Source organism: Mycteria americana, chromosome 1 (assembly GCF_035582795.1).
Source record: "Mycteria americana isolate JAX WOST 10 ecotype Jacksonville Zoo and Gardens chromosome 1, USCA_MyAme_1.0, whole genome shotgun sequence".
NCBI classification, from domain to species: domain Eukaryota; kingdom Metazoa; phylum Chordata; class Aves; order Ciconiiformes; family Ciconiidae; genus Mycteria; species Mycteria americana.
The window spans coordinates 79,649,313-79,669,647 of NC_134365.1; the positions used below are offsets into that span (position 1 = coordinate 79,649,313).

The following is a 20,335-nucleotide window of genomic DNA, read 5'->3' on the forward strand; positions in this document are numbered from 1 at the left end:
TGTGCTACAGGGACTGCTTCTAGGACAAGTCTTATAGCAGGAAAAATTGCCTCAGAGTTATTTCTAGTGGGATTAGGACAGTTTGCCTGAGTAAGCATAAGTGTACATAGACGGTTCTGAGTAATTGGGGCCATAGCCTTGGTCAAATAAAATAATAACAAACCAGGAATATTTCAGATCAATTTGCTGATAGATTGATCTGCTTTCTACTTCTTGAGTTTAAAAATCATTTCTTGATGGATCTGTAATTTATTAGCAGATAGAGAAGGCAAAATAGCATAGTATATGTAATCCTAGCATAGTTACTCCTTTTACAGAGGGAGGGCACGACAGCCAAAGACAATAGCAATGAAGAACAAACAAGTTTCGTAAGAGTGTTCAAATCAGTACATGCCACGTATGATAGCTGGATAAGCTTGTGCAGTGATGACAAAAGTTATTTCATGATTTGGAGAGAAATACTGTGTGCCTTTCCAGGGTAGCTGTGCTAACTACAGTGTATGGTAACTCTTGGAAGCTGCTGGTGACTGACTGCAACGCTCCAACATGGCAAATTGCAGCACTGTGAATATGTCCATTATCTGGAGCTCGTGCAGCATTAATGTGTTCCTGTCTCCACCACAAAATCACACTATGCCTGAGTTTGGCCCATGAAACATATTATAGCATCCACTTTGCCCACGCAGTTCGTGACTGCTTCTGTGCCTGAACACGTGCAATCAATCAGTGCTTCAAACATGGCCCTGATGAAATCTCCTACCTTGTGCAATGCAGGGTGGAGTGAAAAACATGACCCAAGCTGACTTCTGGAGCAGAGTGAGTTACACCAGTGTCACCAACACGAGACAGACTGCGCTTTTTATGGAAGCAGGTTCAATGCAGTTGTGTTCTCACATCCATGCCAGTATAAAGGAATTAAAACAGAGACGGTTTCCAGATTAAATACAGTAACTCGTTATAATGATCTGTAGTTCAATTAGCAAGTGTATGTGGATGACAGCCCATACTTCAAGCCAGTTAAAAACATGCTTACTGGTAACTGAAGTGAATGCAATTATTATTTAATATCTAATTGTGAAGAGTGGCACAGAGCCACCAATTCAACACCGGCTGCCTTATATCATCTGGTATGTAGGTACCCCTGTGAAGACAACTCCCTCCAGGAGCGAGTGTCAGAAGATGTTTACATATGCGGTTCGTTCTACTGAACACAGAGAATATGCTCTGCTCATCAGTCAGTGTGATCTTGCTACCTTTAATTTTTAAATGAGTATTTGTATTTTTGGTCTGTTTGTGAAAATGTTATTGATGCAGAAAAAAGGTGCCAGCTGTGGCAGAAAAAAAGGGCATGGGCTCTTAGAAACATTGTGAATGATAGCCTCTAGCAATCCTCTTGCAACATTTCAGCAGCTTGGATTTAGTATTCCATAAAAGGCTTTTACAGGGATGCTGACACACTGCTTTTCTGTATTCTGTGGTGGAGTTAATCCATATTGCATAAGAAAATTGTGTATATGTATGTATTAGGTGTAGCTTACTAGAACTTTAGAACAAGAAAGCCTGATGCCTGAGGAGCAATTCACATCTGCTGGAATGGAGATGTTGTTCGTGCCATGATCATACTGCCTTTATCTTAACCAGCTGAGCTTGACGGCTTGTCTCCCAAGTCTCTTGCTCTTGACACTAGGAAGATCACTAATGCAATTGGACAAGAAACCCGCCCCAGGGATGCTGTCTATGGGATGGGCTTTCCCAGGTAGGTAGTCCTTCACAGAAGTTAAGCAAAGGATCTGTTCCCTTTGCAATGAGGTATGTTACATACAGAGCCGTTTTAATGTCATGTATATTCCAAGCTTCCCATGAAATTGCAGCAAAGTCTAGCCTGTGTCCAGTCAGGAGTAATTGCTATTAACAGATGACCCAGGAGAAGCTCATTCTGAGTTTTTCTTGTTAAATCCCAGGTTTAGAGGCAGTTGGGTAAAAATTTATTTCATCACAAGTAAGGGTGACACACTTAGTACTGTCCCTGTTAAATATGCTGCCAGATGATATCCTTTTTGAACACGACAATATTCTTAGTTGACAGCTTGATGCATTTAATGGCCAGCTGAACCCAAGACATTAAAGCCTGGCCTGGAAAACCCCATACCGGTGCTGCTGGAAGCGCCAAGGCCAAGCCCAGGCTGTGGGGAGGACTGGCGATAGTTGGCCATGGTTGACATGGTTGGACACGGCACACGTGCAGCACAGCTCAGGCAAGGACCAAGGCTGAGGGCCCCAATGCAGCTCCCAAATAGATGTGTGCAGGCCCCAGCTGAGGCTTCTGGCAGCCCTTCCTCACACCACTTTCTCCACAGTGGCCGGCTCAGTGTGACCCAGCTGCCCCACGTCAGAGCTGGCCTAGAGCACCGGTGGCCAAGCACCAAGGAGGAGTGGGGGGAAGCGGCTGCAGGGGAGGGTTACAGAGAAAGGCTGTTGCAGGTTGGTCATGCTAATTAGAGCTTGTTGGTGCATTTAGGGCTGTGACAGGACTTGGTACCCTCAAACGGGCAAATAAATCTGACCATAATGGAGAAACTGAAGAGCAAGGAAAAGATGTGGAGGAGGTTATGAGAGACCAGGCAAGTCAGAGCAACTGCTTTTACAAGTTACTGAGACAACAGCGACTTGCACAGTGGCAATAACTAGTTTACAAATACCCTGTGAGCGACCAGTGAATAGCACTGCAAGGATTTTGAGAAAGGAACGTCAACTACTTTAGCTTACTTCCACGTGAAGTCAAAAACCAGGTGTCCTGTGGGGTTGTCCCTTGCGTTCGCTATGCTGGGTGTCACACGGTATGATTTGCCATGGCATTTGAGAGCCCGCGGACAAGCGGGCAATGCGCAGCAGTTTCAGTGGCCAGATGCACCCCGTCTGGCTCCCCGTGGGCCCTGCACACCTTGACAGCCGGGCTCTCCGGAGGCTGCCTCTGTGGGAAATCCCAGGGCTCACAACCCACCACCCGCAGCAGCCTGGGCTCAGGGTCCCGCCTTGCCGTACGTGTCAGATGAGCACAGATTCCTCCACATCCTCTCCAGCAGTAATTCCCCTTACGTCGTGTCACCATGACTTCTTTCAGAGAGCTTTTGTGAATGTAAAATATTGCTCGCTCTTCCTCTACAGAAATGGCAAAATGACCGAGGGATGTCGGCTTGCTTGCAGTGAGTGCCTGGTCTGCGTTTTGTCTTTGTCTAAAATGAGATTGTAAAGTGTCTGGAAAATGACCTTGTCTTTTGTATATGGTCCATGTGCTGTATTAGATCAGTACAAAAGTAAGAGTTAATATAGAAAATTGTTTGGTTGTTCCCCCCCCCCCAGCCATATCTGTTTCATTTAACTTTTTTTGCTAGTAAATGGTGGGATACTATTTGTAAGAATAGCAGGAAAAATACTCATGCTGTGGTAAACTCCACTTTTATCTACTTTTTGCATGATGATCTACTGCATCTCAAAATAAGCAAAATATGCTACAGACAGCAGAGTAGCTTAAGTTTTGGGGGTTCAAAATTAATCCGATGTAGTTCCAAGCAGAATTCAAGATGAGGCTGTCGGAATTCAGTAGAATCAAAATAAATAATTGTGCTCCTTAATATTATTTTCTTTTTTCTTTTTGAGAAAATAAAAATCTGCTTATAAAGCATTTTGCAATTCTTTTCTACTGTAGGCGTGTCTACTGTCTTGATATTATGTCTTCGCATTTGAACGGTATTTGTTTTCCATAGCAAGGTTCGAGTTTGGGTCCATCGGCTGCCGCTGTGCTCTGGTTTTTAGTATGTTTAACACCCAGTCAGATTAAACATATTCCTTTTGATTTGTAGAAAAGGCCATTCTCTCTGAAAGGAAAAAAAAAAATCCTTCTCTTCCCTAAGCTGAGATTTTTGCTGGCTCTTTAAAGGATGTCAGCTGAGGTCTCCCAGGGATGCTCATTCCAAGGGCGTGCAGTCAGACGCCCTCGAAAATAGCGCTTGATTGTTCTCTCTTGGCCGAGTCCGAAGCGAGCGTCGTTTTGATAAAAACGCCGGAGCCACTTCTGGTTGGCCAGCACGCACTTAGCCATTAGTTAAGAAATACCAGTTTTCCTAAGGAGAAACAGTGAGAGGGACCGGAATGTGATTTGTATCCCCGGGTCCCGAGTTCGGCTGAGGTTTCAAACCTGCCTGCAGGCGGTCCCGCACCCTCGCCTGCCCTCTGCGCACCTCAGCCTCTGGCCATCACGCCGGGGCTCCCCAGCCGGCCCCGCGTGCCTGTGGAGGACGCCCTTCCCTCAAATTACCCGTCTGGTCTGATGCTGAATGGTCCTCCCCGCTCTGCAACGGCAAGGAATGCCAAAGCCGTTCCCAACATCACTTCTGCTTTCTGAGCGCCTTTGTTCCCTGCTGCCTGTGGTGAGCGCGGGAGGTGTGAGGCTGCGTGGAAATTGCTGCTACTAGACAAGAGAGACGTAAAGTACGCCCACCAAGTCTCCAAAGTCATTGATCTGATGAAAGATTTTTCATTCCTGCTGTGGCTAAAAATGCACTATCTGTTCTGTAATGAGCCTTTTTTTCCTTTCACCTTATCCTGTTTCATCTCTTTTTTTCCTCTCCCTTTCCCTTTATGGGATTCTCTTCTCCCTCTTCTTATTTTCACTCCCTGCATCCGTCTTTTTCTTTTTCTTCTATCACTGACTGAGTGTTTACTTGTAACAAAGCAACTGAAGTTAAACGTCCTCCAGACCCAGAAGAGAGATCTTGAAGAGCCACAGAAAGAAAACCTGTCCTGGGGTCACTGCAGACAGACAGAGGTACACTGTGCTTTCATACCCCAAACGTTTTACCATGGCACTCTGCATCACATCTAGATTACGCCAGGATGGACACTTGCATAGGACAGTTTATGGCCACCCTCTTTTAAATTTATTTCGTACAATTATATCCATGTACCCCATCACTTCAAGGTGCAATAGCCAATGTATGTGAAGCATGAGGCAATACAGAAGACACAAAAGCCCTTTTCTGTAAGATATTCCCATTTGGGATGGTACTTTGTCACTCCCTGTGGGAAGACAGGCCAGGCCACACAGGGGATCTCTGAGCTTCCTGCATCTGTGGCAAACAGAACATGTGAATCGACCATGCTTCATCTACACAGGGTCAGAGGATCCAGGTTAAATCTCTGCTGACCGTGGGTAATGCAGAGAAGCAATGTGAGCGCAAGATATAAACATACTTTCTCCCTTCTGCTTCCAGATCTGTTTTTCTGAGAGTTTCTCTGTGTGTTCTGTAGGCGAGAGAACTGGATGGTATCTGCTGCTGTCCTTCAGACCTGCGTGGCCATTTGGGGGACTCGCCACGCTCTTTGCAAGCTTCAGTCATGGTTGACACTTGTGCCAGTACTGCTGAAGCAAAGTCCCTCATCACGGGCCCAGACATGATTGTATTGCAGCAAGGGGCACTGGGTCAGGGGCGTGGGGAGCCACCTCATGGGGTCTGAACCACTTGCAGACACAGGTTCCCCGCACTAATTCCCGTGTCCTACCGACAGCGTGTTCTCACTTGCCACAAAATGTCATGGCCCCTCCATCAATTCATGCTACAATCAGGTTCTTAGAAGACATTTGGGGTCTGCCTGTGTTAAAAGGCAACTGGCAGAGCTGGCTTGTCCCATCAGGAGACCTGGGACTTTGAACAACAGCAAGGTGGGACTTTCCCTCCCCTCCTGCAACGAGTGCTGGTCGCTGTCTGGGTAGACTGGAGTCCAGAAGCACAAGAACGACTCTTCTCTGGAACTGTGCTTAATCACTGAACTAGGTTCACTAAATGTCATGTAGCTAACTATGAACAACTTGGAAGTTTTATGATTATATCATTGAGATATGCCCCAGCTCATGCTGAAATGATCTTTGGTAGTGATAAAAAGTGAGGATTAAGGATCTGGGCTCTTTGATGCTATTCTGGTAACTGGGTATATCATATCCAGCCCCTCCATGCCTTCACTTACACATCTGCTAGCGGCTCTAGTAACCTCAGAACTTCACTGAGCTGCCGACCACAAGGAGCAAGGAGGCAGGAGTCACGACTCGCTCCCCTTCGCTTCATCAACGGCGACTGAGCTACAGGAGTTTCTCCACTCTGCGGCAAGAGGAGCAGGTCACCAGCTGGTGTCTGACGATTCACGTGGCGCAGAGGTGCAACGCGGGATTTAATGGTATGCAGTGTTTGAGAGCCCATGAAGGCAAAGCACTGTTAGTTTATGATCACGCCAAGCTTAAGTCTGGCGTTGGTACTGCTCTGATGGAAATGGATTCTCTCACCCCATTTAAATTAAAAAAAAAAAAAACCCAAGTGAAAGAAAAGCAGTTTTATCTGACACCATGGGTGACAAATATCTTGGCCTGGCGATTCTCACAGAATGACCTTTGCAGGTTGATTCCCGAGATGGTGATAGCTCTTTTGTTTTGCTGTTAGCTGATGGTTCTCACGTGAGTGAGGTGCGGTGCAGGTAACACAGTGGTGGGGGGGGAGAGGTGATAAAAGAGAAATGCTTTCTGGTTGCTCTTGTCAGACTGACCCTGGCAAAAGCAAGAGCAACTTTCTCTGAACCTGCCCCATCAGTGACCTCGGACCTGATCAGAGGGACCACCCTCAACTCTGGATGCGAGGTAAGTTAAATTACATGCTGCTGAGTTGTCCTAATACTGCCAACATTTTGGGCAGAAGTTGTAATAATGATAAAAAAGCACCAGTGTAACGGATACCATCATAACTCTGTAACTACAGTTTAGGTTTTGAAAATTACAAATATGTGTTTAAGTAAGGCTAACCAGAAAGTACTAGATGGTGCTTTAACTGTGGCCAGCTGTCTAGTATTTAGAAATTAGAAAAGAATGTTTTTTCCTTCCAAAGTGGAAAAATTGCTGTACATTTGTGCATATTGAGCTGGTGACCATTTGTCCAGCTCTACCAGGAAGCATCAGGTTACCTGTTGTATCAATAACTGACAAAGTACTTTGTAGAACAACTTGCGCAAAACGTAAGGAAAAATGGACTCTGTAGCCTTCAACTTACGATGCACTTCGTCTCTTATGGATTAGAGACCTCATCTGCAGCCACTAAATTTCATGGATTCTTTTTTTTATCAGACCCCATCAGTTAACAATGGTAAACTTTGCTTTCTTTAGTAAGAGTGAACAGGCACAAAGGGGTCAGTTGAGGTTGGATCTGGAGATCCTCTCTTCAGTGGTGGTTGTGTACTCGATACTTCGTCTAGAGGCTGCCTCTGCAGGAGCCTTTCTGTAAGGAGACTGGAGGGAGAATGAGCAGTTCAAAGAGCAGTTTGGTCAGCAGGGCCGCTCTGGTATCTCCGCAGCAAAACTCAACACCCCCTTTCTCTGGACCCCCGTCTCCTCTGAAACACGAAGGCCATGGGTTGGCAAGATGGACTGGGAAACACCTGGTTCAAACTCTTTTCCATGGCAGTCAGTTATGTTCTAGTGAAACGGAGAAAACACTCCTACTGAAGCAAGGAGGAGGAAAAATGAGCCAACAGGATTGATCTCCTAGCTGGGAAGCGCTGGGCAGAGCTGGATGGAGGTTGTGCGCCATTCAGAGCCAGGGGGGTCCAGCAGCAGCTGAGGGGAGCTGCATGAGCCCATGGAAGGGAGGAATGCAATTGCAATAGGAGGAAGGGCTCATTGTGTGTTTGCTCTCTACACAACACCAGCTGTACAGGGAAACCACGCTGGCTCCGCTTGTTTCCAGCTGACTGTGCTTACTGTACCAGACCTGGCTTCCTATCTGCTCGGCTGCTGTGGCAGGGGTCTGGATGGCTTCTTCAGTGCAAGCCAAGGAAACCCGGTGGGGGGTTCCTGAGCTATCTAAAGTAATATTATCCAGTTACTCTCCATGACTGTACCGGGGTCAGGACATTTTGACTTTTATTTCATCTCCTGGCAATAATACTAAAAGCCTAAATTGGTGTCCATTGAAGTTAAGGGAAAGTTCATGCTTTGTCCGTGCTTTGTCAGGTGCCCAACATCACAAAGAGACCTTGGGCAAGTGTTTCACCTCTTCACACCATGTTTTACCCATTTCTTCTGTCTATGGAGAATATGTAGATGGGTACCTGAAAAACCCATGTTTTGATGTTTTGTTAATAAATGCAAGTTGTACTGAACCCTTGGGTGGCAGAGACTCCACGGGAGATCAAAAAATTTTTATTAATTGGTTAATCTTAATAGGTAGCTTTAGCTATATAAAAATGTTAAGACAGTTTGTGGAAATATTTTAAATTTATAACCCAGAAACTTCACAGAAACAGTGGAAAGGCTGGCTGGGACCACTGCAAGGTAGCGATAGTAATTGGGGAGGCCAAAAAGAAAAGTATCTTCTGCAGTCCTGAGCTCTGTGCAGAGATCCAGCTCGGCACCCATGTTGCTGAGGGGTGCTCACCACCATGTGCTAACGGGGTGGCTTTCGTTGGCTCCTGCAAGCCTGTAGTGGGATATCCTGAGCTGGGAGGGTCTCAAAGGGGTGGTTTGATCCTGCAGAGCCAGCCTAAGGCCTCAATGCCCTGTAGTGCAGCTCTTGGTCCCTGTGTCCCTCTTTCCTTGAACTGACTGAAGTCTTTAAAATGACATAAATACCTGCTTTTGGGGTGGGAGAGGTAGTTTTCTCCTGGTGAGTAGGTGGGAAGCAAAGGCCTACCAAGCAGCAGACCCAGCTGGCTGAGCATGCAGGCAGGAGGGAGGAGAGGCAGCAGCAGCCTGGGAGACCAGAGACCACGTTGTCAAGCCACCTCCTAAGGAATCAGTGGCTCCCTGGAACAGCCACCTCTCTTCAGTCTGAAAGCACCTACTGATGGAGGTGCAGGTCTACCTGAAATGCAACTGTCTGAAGTAAAAGTGAGACAGGGCTGTTAATCTGTAAGGAGCAGTCTGGGGTCTCCAGGGAATTTGGTGAGTTGGTAGCTCATGGTGCCCAGCTGCAGAGGCTCCTCCCCAACATACCAGTCCCTGTGCATTAGCCCCCTGTGGCCTTCAGCTAGCCCACCCACTCCTGCCACAATGACCCCAGGCAGACTGATAAGCAAAAAGAGCCTTGTCTGAATTTGTTCTGCTCCTCTCCATGTGGCTCCAAGACCACATGTTGTGAAGGTGGACGGTCAGTCGGAAATACCACTGTCAGCAAGGACCTGATGGGTGGGATTCAATTCCTTAACCATGGGCTTCTAGTGCCATTTTAGATGTCTCAGGGTGTCCAAGACATCTGTGTGTGGCTTGGGATATGACAGAGGACTTCCAGGAGACCCATACCCTTCTAGAAGAGGATGGAGACCAGGGGGCATCTAGGCTGTCACTAACTGCCTGAATTTCAGCACCTGAACCCCACACCAGTGCCAGGTCCAGGGCATCCTAAAGCACTGAGCCCTCCTGGGGCCTGCCCTGGTGGGGAGACAGAGGGTGGGCACAGCTGGTATGGCCGTATCTAAACTGGTGGTGACCTTCTCTCCCTCCCATAGGCGAGAGCTGGCTTCGTTCATGAGGGGCTGGATCCAGTCATTGGTGTCAACAGGAATTTCACCACTGAATTCAGCAGAATAAAAGCCAGCACAGCTTCATGCTGGTGGGCTTTCATAACCATTTGTTGACAAGCCAATGTAAAAGGGAAAATGAGGTTTAATCTAACAAAGATAACAGGAAAATATAGAATTGTGTAGACAAAAAAAGCTGTTTTCTGTCATCTTGCCACGCTCCTCAGAGGATAAGCAAAAGCAGATGCTATCAGACACCTTCCTCTTCTTCTACTTCATTGCCCCATTTAAAGCAATGAAGGAAATATGGAGGAGAAGGTTGTTCAGTATTATCTTAGCTGGAAGATGGAAAATGCAGACCAGGAAGCGACCGGGCAAAGAAACTGAAAATGCTCAACTAAAAACTGACAAAAATGGAAGAACAATGTAGGCAGAAAGAAAGATTGAACAAGAAGCTGGGGAGAGTTGGAAGTTTATGGTTTTGCTTTTCCCTTTTTATCTGATTAAAGTCATTTCAGCCCAATGGATTTACATCTAAGTGGTTGAGTGGCTGCCAGATAATATCAGTGTAACTGCCCAGATGAGAGAAAAGCATTTGATAGCTACCTGTATGTAAATCAGATAAGTTATTTATAGACCACAAACTCCAGTATACAAACCAAGTGCTATCACTTGGCTGGTTCTTATCAGAAAAAAAATGAGACCTCCCAATCTGCCAAAAGCTGTGCCGAGGGAGACCTCTGTGTGAAGTACCTCTGAAGGTCTTGTGGGATCCATCTTTGTGGATCTATCAGTAGGAACTAGTAGCAGCAGGCTAGGAAGTTTAAAACCTATTATTCTTCTATTACGTATGAAAAAGCAGAGTTAAATTAATAGTTTTTCCCCCATTCACAGAAAGCACGTAGAGATTATGGTTCAGGACGACTTATCAGTGAAGCAGGAATGAAACAACTCTGTCTTCTTTTAAATCATTCTCTATTGGTCTCCATTAACTTGCATCTTTTAATTTTTGTCTGTGTGTGAATGTACATATAAAATATACATAGACACATTTTACAAAAATAAAATGTAATGAATAGAATAATATAGGAAACCACATAAACTGTATGCCATAAATAAATAAAGACCATTAATGTGTTGTCAGAGGAAACTGTCATTGAAGGAACTCAATTCTATCGACAATATTTGTTGCCCAGTGAATCTTACCAGAGGGCCAGCAAGGGTCTGTAACTGAATCTTAAAAAGGCTGTTCAACTGAATTCACTTCAATATCAGGGATTTTTTATGGAAACTGGTGGGAGCTTTAAATGCAAAACTCTAAATCGCCCTGTTCTGCTCCATTTGACTGGAATTTGAGGACTAATCAAAAAGAGGAGTCTGAAAAAATAATCTTATTGTATTGACAGATCCCCAGACTGGGAGGGAGCCTGCAGGCTTGATCTGACAGGGAAAGAGAGAGTTACAAAGACTTGTTTTCCTATCTTTGTTAATAGTGGACGGGAAACAGCTGGAAGTCTAAATGGTTCTCTGTGGTTCTCTGCTCACAGCTCAGGTTAAGGTTACAGGGTTCACTTCTGCTCCTGATCACGAACATTTGGAAAAGTAAACACAGGTGAGGTAAATGCAGTGAGGATAGTGCTCATTTGGAGAGAGAGGATGCCATAACAAAAAAAAAAAAAAAGAAAAGAGATAAAACATAGCTATAACCAAATTAGCCATGACTAATTTACAATGCTGTGTCAGGGACCATCAGACACTGGTAAGTTCAAAAAATCAGCTTCAAACCACAGGTGCCTCACTCAAGGTTTTAAGTCCCACACATATGAGATTAAAGGAAATTCAAGAATGTAATTATTTGCAGTATGTTGAAGAGTTTACATCAGATGTTTTTGAAGGAGGAGTTTGTAAAAGCAGGTATATTATAGCCTGTTTACAGGCTAAATACCAACCTGGCGATTATGTTCTGCTTATTTAATTTCCTTTGCAATCTAATTGCATACACAAGTCTTCTTCCTCCCTGCCCTCTATGGCTCTTCAGTAGCTGCCACGCTCTTTGGCATTTCTTTGGAATATCGTGTAAGCCACTGTGTCGATATAAACAATCGCTGCTCTGTTCTGCAGCTAGTAAATGTTATATGAAACTTAATTCACGCTCAAAAAAGGAACACTCAGGTAATTGCAGCCCTGGGTTTGGCTCATAAATGCAACATGCTAAAATAACTGAGTAGCATCCATGTCTGAACTTAGACTGCACATATGTCTTGTCCAGACAATATGCTTTTATTCTCTTCTTCCAATTGCAGTTCATGGCCTGAATTTGCTTTCCTGAAGTCAATGGAGCATTGCCATTAGTTTTGACCACAGAATTTCATTAATGACCAAACCTCTTTCTCTGTCTGTCTCTCTCTCCCTACCCCCTGTTTTCTTTTTGTTTGATTCTTCTACAATGCTAATGCATTAGACCTTCTATAACACATCAACCTTATTTTTTGTTTACCAAAAAGGAAACTCTTGGTGGGGGGAGGGGAGAACCAACAACAAATATTTGATAGGCTCTGTGGATCTGAAACCATTTTCCACATGGCCAGATTTCTGAAGGTCTGCAGATGCCTAGTGAGATTGTCGTAAGAGTCAAGACAGATTAGCTATGTGTCATATTTAGGTATGTTAATGCTTTTTTTAATTTAGTCCTTATCTCCTCAAAATCTGGCTGTATAACAAATAAGAAAGTATGTGCTAAGGTATTTACAAAAAGGCATTTTTTTAAATACCATGCTTTCCTGACTAGAACATGAAAATAAAATATATTGGACTTGGTAGAAAGTAATGTTGTACTTTCCCACTGCCCACCCTTAAATTTAAACCAGAGATTATATACATAAAACTTGAAGCAAATTGACAATGGTATTGGCACTTCAACTGGGACTGAGGCACAGAAATGCTGATATCCTATAAGATACCAAGGCAATGTGATTCAACTAACTGTAAACCACCTACACAGCAGAGCAAATAATCACTTGTTAAACAGTGGAAGAAAGTCTACTGATGGAATGACTTGCAGCCTCTTCACCTTTAGCTCACGGTCAATAAATCTCATTTGAAAAGTAATACTGCCCACTTACCCTTTCAACATGAAGAGACTGTCATCACCATGCTATATAATTTCTGGCCTTGCAGTATTTGCACTGCTGACCTATTATTAGTCCAGTTATGCCATCACCACAACTAAGCTGGTTTGTCAGAAGCCAGCAGGTGGAATTGTCCCAGGTCACTGTGGCACTCATTGATGGAAATAAAAGCACTTTTCTGTGGGAAGGAAAGAAAGATGAGAGGGACAGGTCCATACTAGATGCCCCCCCCCTCCATGGGGGGGGCATCTTGTCTGACTGCAGCTGGTGGGTGCAGATGTGCATCCTGATATGAGGCCATATGTAGCCCAAGATGTTTGGATGCAGTAGGTTATAACTGTACACTTAATTCTGTTACATGTCTTGAAGAGGTAAGAAGCAGCTCAGGAGGGCTGAGCTTTATCTTCACACTGCCCTTGATGTTCTCTGTGGCCTTGAGCAAACTGTGTAGGCTTTGTCTACACTAGCAAACAGTGACGCATAAAAGGACCAGATCTGGAGACTGAAACAGTTGCAGGTAAGGAGTTGATGTTCACCCTCCGCAAACACACAAACCCTACGGGGGTTTTTTTCCAAAAAAAGTCTAGTCTGAGCTGTAGTACCAAACATCCATGAGGCTGGAGCACATTAGGAGCCCTCTTGGTATGCATCTTGATTTAGTTTTCATCTAGGGTGAATCCAGCTGGTACTCTATGACCTCTCCACAGTATAAACCAAAGCATAGTAGGTGGGGACAAGGAGGAGATTAACTTCGTAAGTGCACCAATGGTGCAAACTGAAATGCTGATGCAGATAACCCTTTTACTCCTGCTGTCTCATAGGGATATTGCTATACTAGGTTCATTTACGTGTGACCTGTTTAGCTACTATGACAATGATAGTAGATGTGATAGCATATTTTATTTCAGCATTCACTTGACAATACATAAGCAAAGATTTAATGATGTTTAGTAGGTGCATGATTAGCGGAGGTTAGACTGAAAATGAACAAGAAGGAGGTGATTCTTCACACAATGGGTAATTAAGCTGTGGGGTTCCTTGCTACAGGATATTGTAGATACTAAAACTTCACAAGGTTACAAAAGTGGCTGCATAGATTCCCAGAAGTAAAATTCACGGAGGGATATTTTTTCAAAGTCTTTCCCTGTGTGTCAGGAACTCTGAGCTTCAAATTGCTGGAGGATTGGAGAGTGTCCTTGGGAAGAATCACTATGTGCTTGCCCCACGTACCCAGTATTGGCTGCTGCCAGAGATAGGGTAATGGAGCAAGACAGACCTCTGATCTAACATGTTATAATCATTCTTAAATTGACCACTTCTTTCTTTAAAAGGCTTTAGATTTTTCAAACTTAATCATTCAACTGATTAATTTCAATGATTCAGGTTTTGAATGATTTTTGTTTGAAATATATCTTTGGAAATGACATTGTGGTTTCCCAGGGAGAGGGAAACTGGATATTCCTTCTTCCAGAATAGCTGAGGTCCTTCTACAGACAGTCTCATGATAATGCCACAAGTCTTTCCCCAAAGTTGGGAAGTGGTCCATGACGGGAAAGGACAAAAACTCTGTTGTCTCAATGATGTGGTAGAGTACTGAAAACTGAACATTGCTACTTCAGCCTCAATATTTTGGGGACTGGGCATTCACGTGTTTACACAGAACTGTGATTTCCCCAGAACCCAGATGCTTTTTATGAAAACAAATCTGTTCAGTCCAAATCTCAGCATCCCACCAAACAACCCACCAGGCAAAAAAATCCCCTTACTGGCTCACACTGAAGCTTTTGATCTGCCACTGGTGGAAAGCCTCAGTGCACACATATGATGCAGTATAAATCTACAGCTTATATGGACACAAGCAGCTAGTGTCGCTGTTGGCCAAGCTCACACTTTTCCATATTCATCAGGGCAAGTTCTGGTGGCAAAACCAGGTCTGAGAGAGCAGCTCCATAATACTCAGAGGGGTTATATACCCTGTGACAGGTCTCCTTCTCAAAGCCAGTTTGAGAACCTCCTGCTCCTCAGCAGTCTTTTCAAACCTGGCGCGGCACCGCTATCCCATCACTGTGGCTGATGCAACTCTTTAAGCACGTGTGTTGTAAACCAGGTCTTTTACATGGTCTGTGTTAAAAAAAGAAATCACTGCTTTGCTGTGGAAGGTGTTTTAACTGGGGTGCTTTTAGCAGTCCAGCATATAGGTCATTACCTTAAAAGATCACATAAGCACAACAAAGCAGCTATAAATAACAGCACAAGGTGTAAAAGAGAAAAAAAAATACCTTCGCTTTATCATAGAAGTAAGGTACACACAGTTTGGTGTGTCTATACTTGTAGTGACTATAATTCCTTTGTCCAAATTTTGGCCTCAAAGCAAGCAGCCTTCCTCCACAGTCTCCCACACAGTTACGTTCTTTGTGCAATTCAAAATGTGGATTTTCTATCAACCGGTGGCTAGAACCCGCTTGATATTGCAGGAAATACAGTTTAACCCCTTCTCCATAGACTGGGTGAGGTCTGGCACTTTTTTCCTTTTGGATCTGTCTGTCCCAAGACATAAAACATTTGCTAGGGGGTGGCAATTAGGAAATCCTATCTATAGAAGTGAAGCAGCTGGTACTGATCTATTGCATCCGAGGGATTAATAAATTCTAACAAAACAAAACAAAAAAATCGTGTCACGTTGTAACCCTCCTAGTTTGTAAAGCCTGAGTAAATTTCTTTAAAACCTGACCCCATCCTTTTACACTAGTTAATTTCTGCAGAAAATTCAGAGGTAAGTTAAACCACTTTCTAAAGTTACCTGAAAGCACATTGGTTTTCTTTATCAGGCGTATGTTTATAAGTATGGAGAACGCTGCACAGATCAAAAGCACCCTGTGCTGCAAAAAAGGAAATATATGGTAATTGATAGTACGAGGCAAACTCCCATCTCCTGTTTTCTGCTTTATAGGAGGAGCTGGCAGTGCAGCCTACCATTACTTTTGCTCAACACTCCCTGTTACGTGATACTCTTTTCAGCGCTAGGATTTTGGCAAAATCTTAGTGTTTGGGCAGAAATTTTCTACGCCGCAGGTCAGTTTTTGTTTCTTAGCCAAAACAAGCCTGATGTTTTCAAGCACAAAGCTGTGGCAAATCAGAGTGACCGTAGACCTGAGCTGATGGGTGCCAGAAGAGGGGGTGAACGAAAGAGCACATGATGCACTGCCTGTTGCTAATGAAAAGTCTAAATTTGCAGTTTTCCTCTATTAAAATGAGCATGGATTTCTCTCTCTCTTTTTTTTTGTTTTTTTTTCCTGGCATGCTCTCAGGCTGCTGAGCAAGCGTTCCCTAGTTCCCAGGTGGGATGGCCTTTCTGGCAGGCAAGCAACTTTTTCCATCTCCAAGAAAATCTACAAAAATACAAGAATGGAGAAACTTTTGAAAACCAGCAGCCTGAAAACACTCAGTCAATAGGGATATGTTAGGCTACAGCACCTAGCCACTACATCTTTTTAAGCAGGTAGAATTTAGGTGCACATCTGTTACAGGTGAAACCATCAGATCTCACCAAGCCTCTTTGGTATGGAATCATCTTAAGTTTTCATCACCAAGTGCACCAGAAGCTTAAATCTCTGCCATGGAGTACATCCTGAAGTGTCCGTCAATCTGACCTTCGAAATTCCTGCATCTTGCCTTAGGTCACGAGCGATTCATGGGTCAGGCATCTCTGCAGCCTCTCAGTTCCCTGGAAAACCCAGTTTATCAGGTGTGCCAGGCCCTTTCTTCTCAGGCACTAGACTAGACTAATTATATGCCACCTCTAGGATAGGCCAAATATTCTGAAGGGGATGTGGTCGTAATTGTTATACAACCTTTGAACAAAAAGAGGTGCTGAAAAGAGAAGAAATCTTAGAATGGAAAATGGGGTTTGAAGGAAAAATGCCTGCAGCCAATAGGGTTAAAATACTGATGAAATTAACTGTTTGTTTTTCAAGAAAGAGCATTTATTTATATAAAATCTCCAAAACCCAAGGCAATTCTCAGTCCCAAAGGTTGTCATGTAATTGTGGTATGGCATTCAAGCTGTTCTGCTGCAAGAGTCTGCCTTCAGCTACATTGCTTGAGAAAGATTAAGGGTATCCTATCTAGCTGCAGCGGCACAGATCTGTGACAATAATACTGTGGTTACTTTAGCTTAAGCAATTATATTTTGAAATGGGAATAATGAATTCAGTGCAGAGCTGGAGAAAGCTTTGTGGTGACTTTAATTACTCAGTTCTAGTTGTGTAACTGGATTAAAATAGCATTGCAGAATAGTAGCACTGTACTTGACATCCCAATTTTTCTTCCTTAAAGGGTTTTCCATGTCTTGAGCTGCTTATTTTTTCCTTGTGATAAGATTCAAGATGCCAGTTTGGATGGGTTAGGTATATGTTTCAGCAACATCAAAATTACTTTGTTTTTCTTTAGCTTTTATGTTATATTGATATATAAAATGTAAGATGCCAAAACCAGTTACTTTAAAACTATAATACTTGTTCTTTTTAGCAACATCTGTACAAAAAGCAGTATAGTGTGTTTGTTGTTAAGGGCTGCTTGCAAAGGGATGCACACGAAAAGCTGTTTGCAATGCCTGGAAGGGAACTTGATCTGGTCCAGGAGAAATAAGTGCCATCTATTGGGACTTCATCCATCAGCAATTACCATATCTCCACACACATCTCCCTTCCAGGATGTATTAGTATGCCCATTTTCAGTTTGAGGTTTAAATTTTGTGAAATGGAGCTGTGCAGTACAGGCAGAAAATGGGCAGATGCTCAAAGGAGTCAGCACAAAACAGTGAGATCTGTAATCTGGAGCAGAGTCCTGGGAGCGCGGGAGGCATGATGCTGTGGTCCCGTTGAGTTTGACTGCTACACTGCAGGGTATTTACCCATGCATTTATGCAGTACTTTGTCTCACCAGCGTCCCAGGGCATACAAATGAAGGGCAGAAACAACAGCCAGACTATCCAGCCCAATCCCTTGCAGAGAGAATGTTCTTGCAATTAAAGAAACTCACTCTTATTCAGCCAAGGCAGGTAATGGAAATGAGGTTAAGCATGCCACCATCTCTGCTTGCGCTCTCTGTATCGCAGCTGCTTTCCTGCTTTTACCCTTCCTGCTTCCTTGCTGCTCCCTCAGCCCCAAGGAGACGTCGGGTCTCTGCTTGGTGTGCGCTGGCTCCTCAGCCTCTGCTTTCCAGAACGGTGCTTCCCTGAACCCTGGGCTGAGTTTACCTAAGCATTTCCCAGGCATCTGCCTACACTCCGTGATCCGAGACAGTGAGCTAGACCTTTGGTCTGACCCGCAGCCGTCGTGTTTGTTGTCGTCATTGAGCTCCTGAGCTGCCCCTGACAGAAAGTGGGATGCGGATGTGTAAAGAGGGGTTCTTGGCTGGGGATGTGAGGCAGGTTTAGGAGTCTTGGTCCAGCGACCTTGGTCCAGGTCTCTTGCACACAAACAAAGTGTAGCTAATGCTAGTGTTTTCACTAAACCAAGATGGGAAAGAATCCTAAAGTCAAAACAATTCAAGGAACAAAGCTTCCCTTTCTCTTCTGAAAAGTTTAACCCACAGGCCAGTAGATTTAGTTGACAAAAGTATTGGAAAATCTGATAGATGCAGACAGATGCAGACATGTATAAGATATATAAAGTAGTTACCTGTAGGCATAAGGATTATAATACAAACATACTGATGTTTGTCCTTGCAAAGGTGGGAATGTCGGTATAAACACTGAAGTGCTGGTTTCTATACCATCATGTAATGGTCCGTGTTTGACCCTTGATATTGTACGGGGCAAACTTACTTACCCGTTCAGCTGATGAGCACAGAAGCAATCTGCCCCTCTGATGGCATGGTGTTGCCTGGACAGGCTGCAGGTGTCTGAAATTAGCTGAGGTCTTTTCAAGACTGTATTACAGCCTGCCTGGGCTCTGGCTGCCCCTCCGGAAAGGTGTGTATCTTCCATAGCTCCTACATCACATCTGCCAGCCCCGTGCGGGTATCTCGGCTAGCCTAAATCATCTATTATGGCGCTGCACATCTGTGTTCAGGCACCTGAATTGCTCCCCTCAGGAGCTCTGCTGGAGCCTGTATTCAGAGAGGATTATGGCCAGGCAATAGTGGATTTTCACCATTGGGAAGACCAACACACTGTGGAAGGAAGAAAAAAATTATAATAGATTACATAGGAATTGCCTGACTAAAATGCTACCAGCTGTGCATGGGAGCAGGGAGTTTTGTTACTGCTGGCAGGAAAGGGAGTAAAATGCCCACTTTGTGAGTTGGGGGAGACCCAATTTGTAAAGTTCAAATCTGCATTCAGACCAAAGTCCAGGGTTATTTTGATCAAAGGAGTGAGTATAGCCTGCTGCAGAGACAAAAACAATAGCCAGACTGGATTGGCAGAGAGTGAGCTGAAGCTTTCAACCACCAGCTTCTCATTTCTTGGAGCATTAAGCCTGGATACAGCTGTCCAGGAGTGAATTAGTACACAAAGAAGCTGCATTTGGGAGCACTGAGGCTCTGTTAGGTAAATAAGACACTAGGAATAGATTAGATTGCAGTGTGCTGACGGAACATCTGTTTTGGGGAACAGCAGGAGGAACAGAAAGAAAAAGACAATATAATGTGCAGAAGTTAAGTTTTTGACAGTATTGTCAATTATTTGAAGTATTGGATTTCCAATAAAGTCCTCCTTGTTCAACCGTTGGTGAACTTCCCTGCTGCTCGCTGCTGGCAAGGAGCTGTGTCATTGCAGGAGGTGCAAGGAGTTTGCATATAATGGATACTGCAGCGGAGAAGGGCCAGTTCAATGGCCATACTTGATTTAACGTGGTGAACCACACCACAGACAGCGTTTATGATGTTGTAAAAGTAGCATCTGCATTGCTCAGGGTTATTTAAGAACTATCTTTATTGAATCACTCATCGGGCCAGCAACGTGAATTTAACAGCACAAACCCCTCCTGCTCACCTCTTTTATCTCTCTGCATGATGTACTTTTGTCCTGAAAAAATAAAAATAACTGGTCCTGACAACAACAGTCATTTGAAGAAATAAAAATGCTGACAGGGCAGAACTGCTCAGCAGCAGATACCCATTTTGCACTTAGGGCTGCAGAGAGCTCCAAGTGCTGCATCACCAATGAGGATAACATCATTGATTTATTTCCTAACTTCACCTGCCTCTCACTGATAGATGACTGCTTATTTTGATCCCTGGAAAACAGTTCTGCACAAGAACATAGGTGCATTGAATGCTCCAAAGGTCAAGCAGCTTGAGCATGGGAAAATATTTGTGAATGAGGCCCAAAAAAACTACTGAAAGAGGTGATTTCTGGCTCAAAGATTAGTCTTCATTTAGAGACTGAGAATTTATTGCTGCCCAAACCAGCATTATCAGCTTTCTGTCAGCAACAATCATCAGGATTTCCTTTCCCAATCAACGTGAGCTGTGACCTCATCGTTGCAAAGGTGAAACCCTGACAGGGATTAAAGGCTAATAGAGAGAAATGAGGTAGCAGGGCTAAACAAAGAGGAGATTGTTACATGGCAATAGCAAACTCAGGCAGAATGTTACAGCTGAAACATGAACCACCGAGCCAAGGGGGAAAAACAGAGTATTTTTAAGAA

At 44.1% G+C, this 20,335-nt stretch overlaps 1 protein-coding gene across 1 annotated transcript in view; it reads left to right on the top strand.

Moving 5' to 3' along the window:
* The window catches only part of FAM118A (family with sequence similarity 118 member A), a 243,075-nt gene that overhangs the window by 198,434 nt on the left and 24,306 nt on the right, over window positions 1-20,335 (top strand). The gene's annotated exons all lie outside the window — the stretch shown is intronic.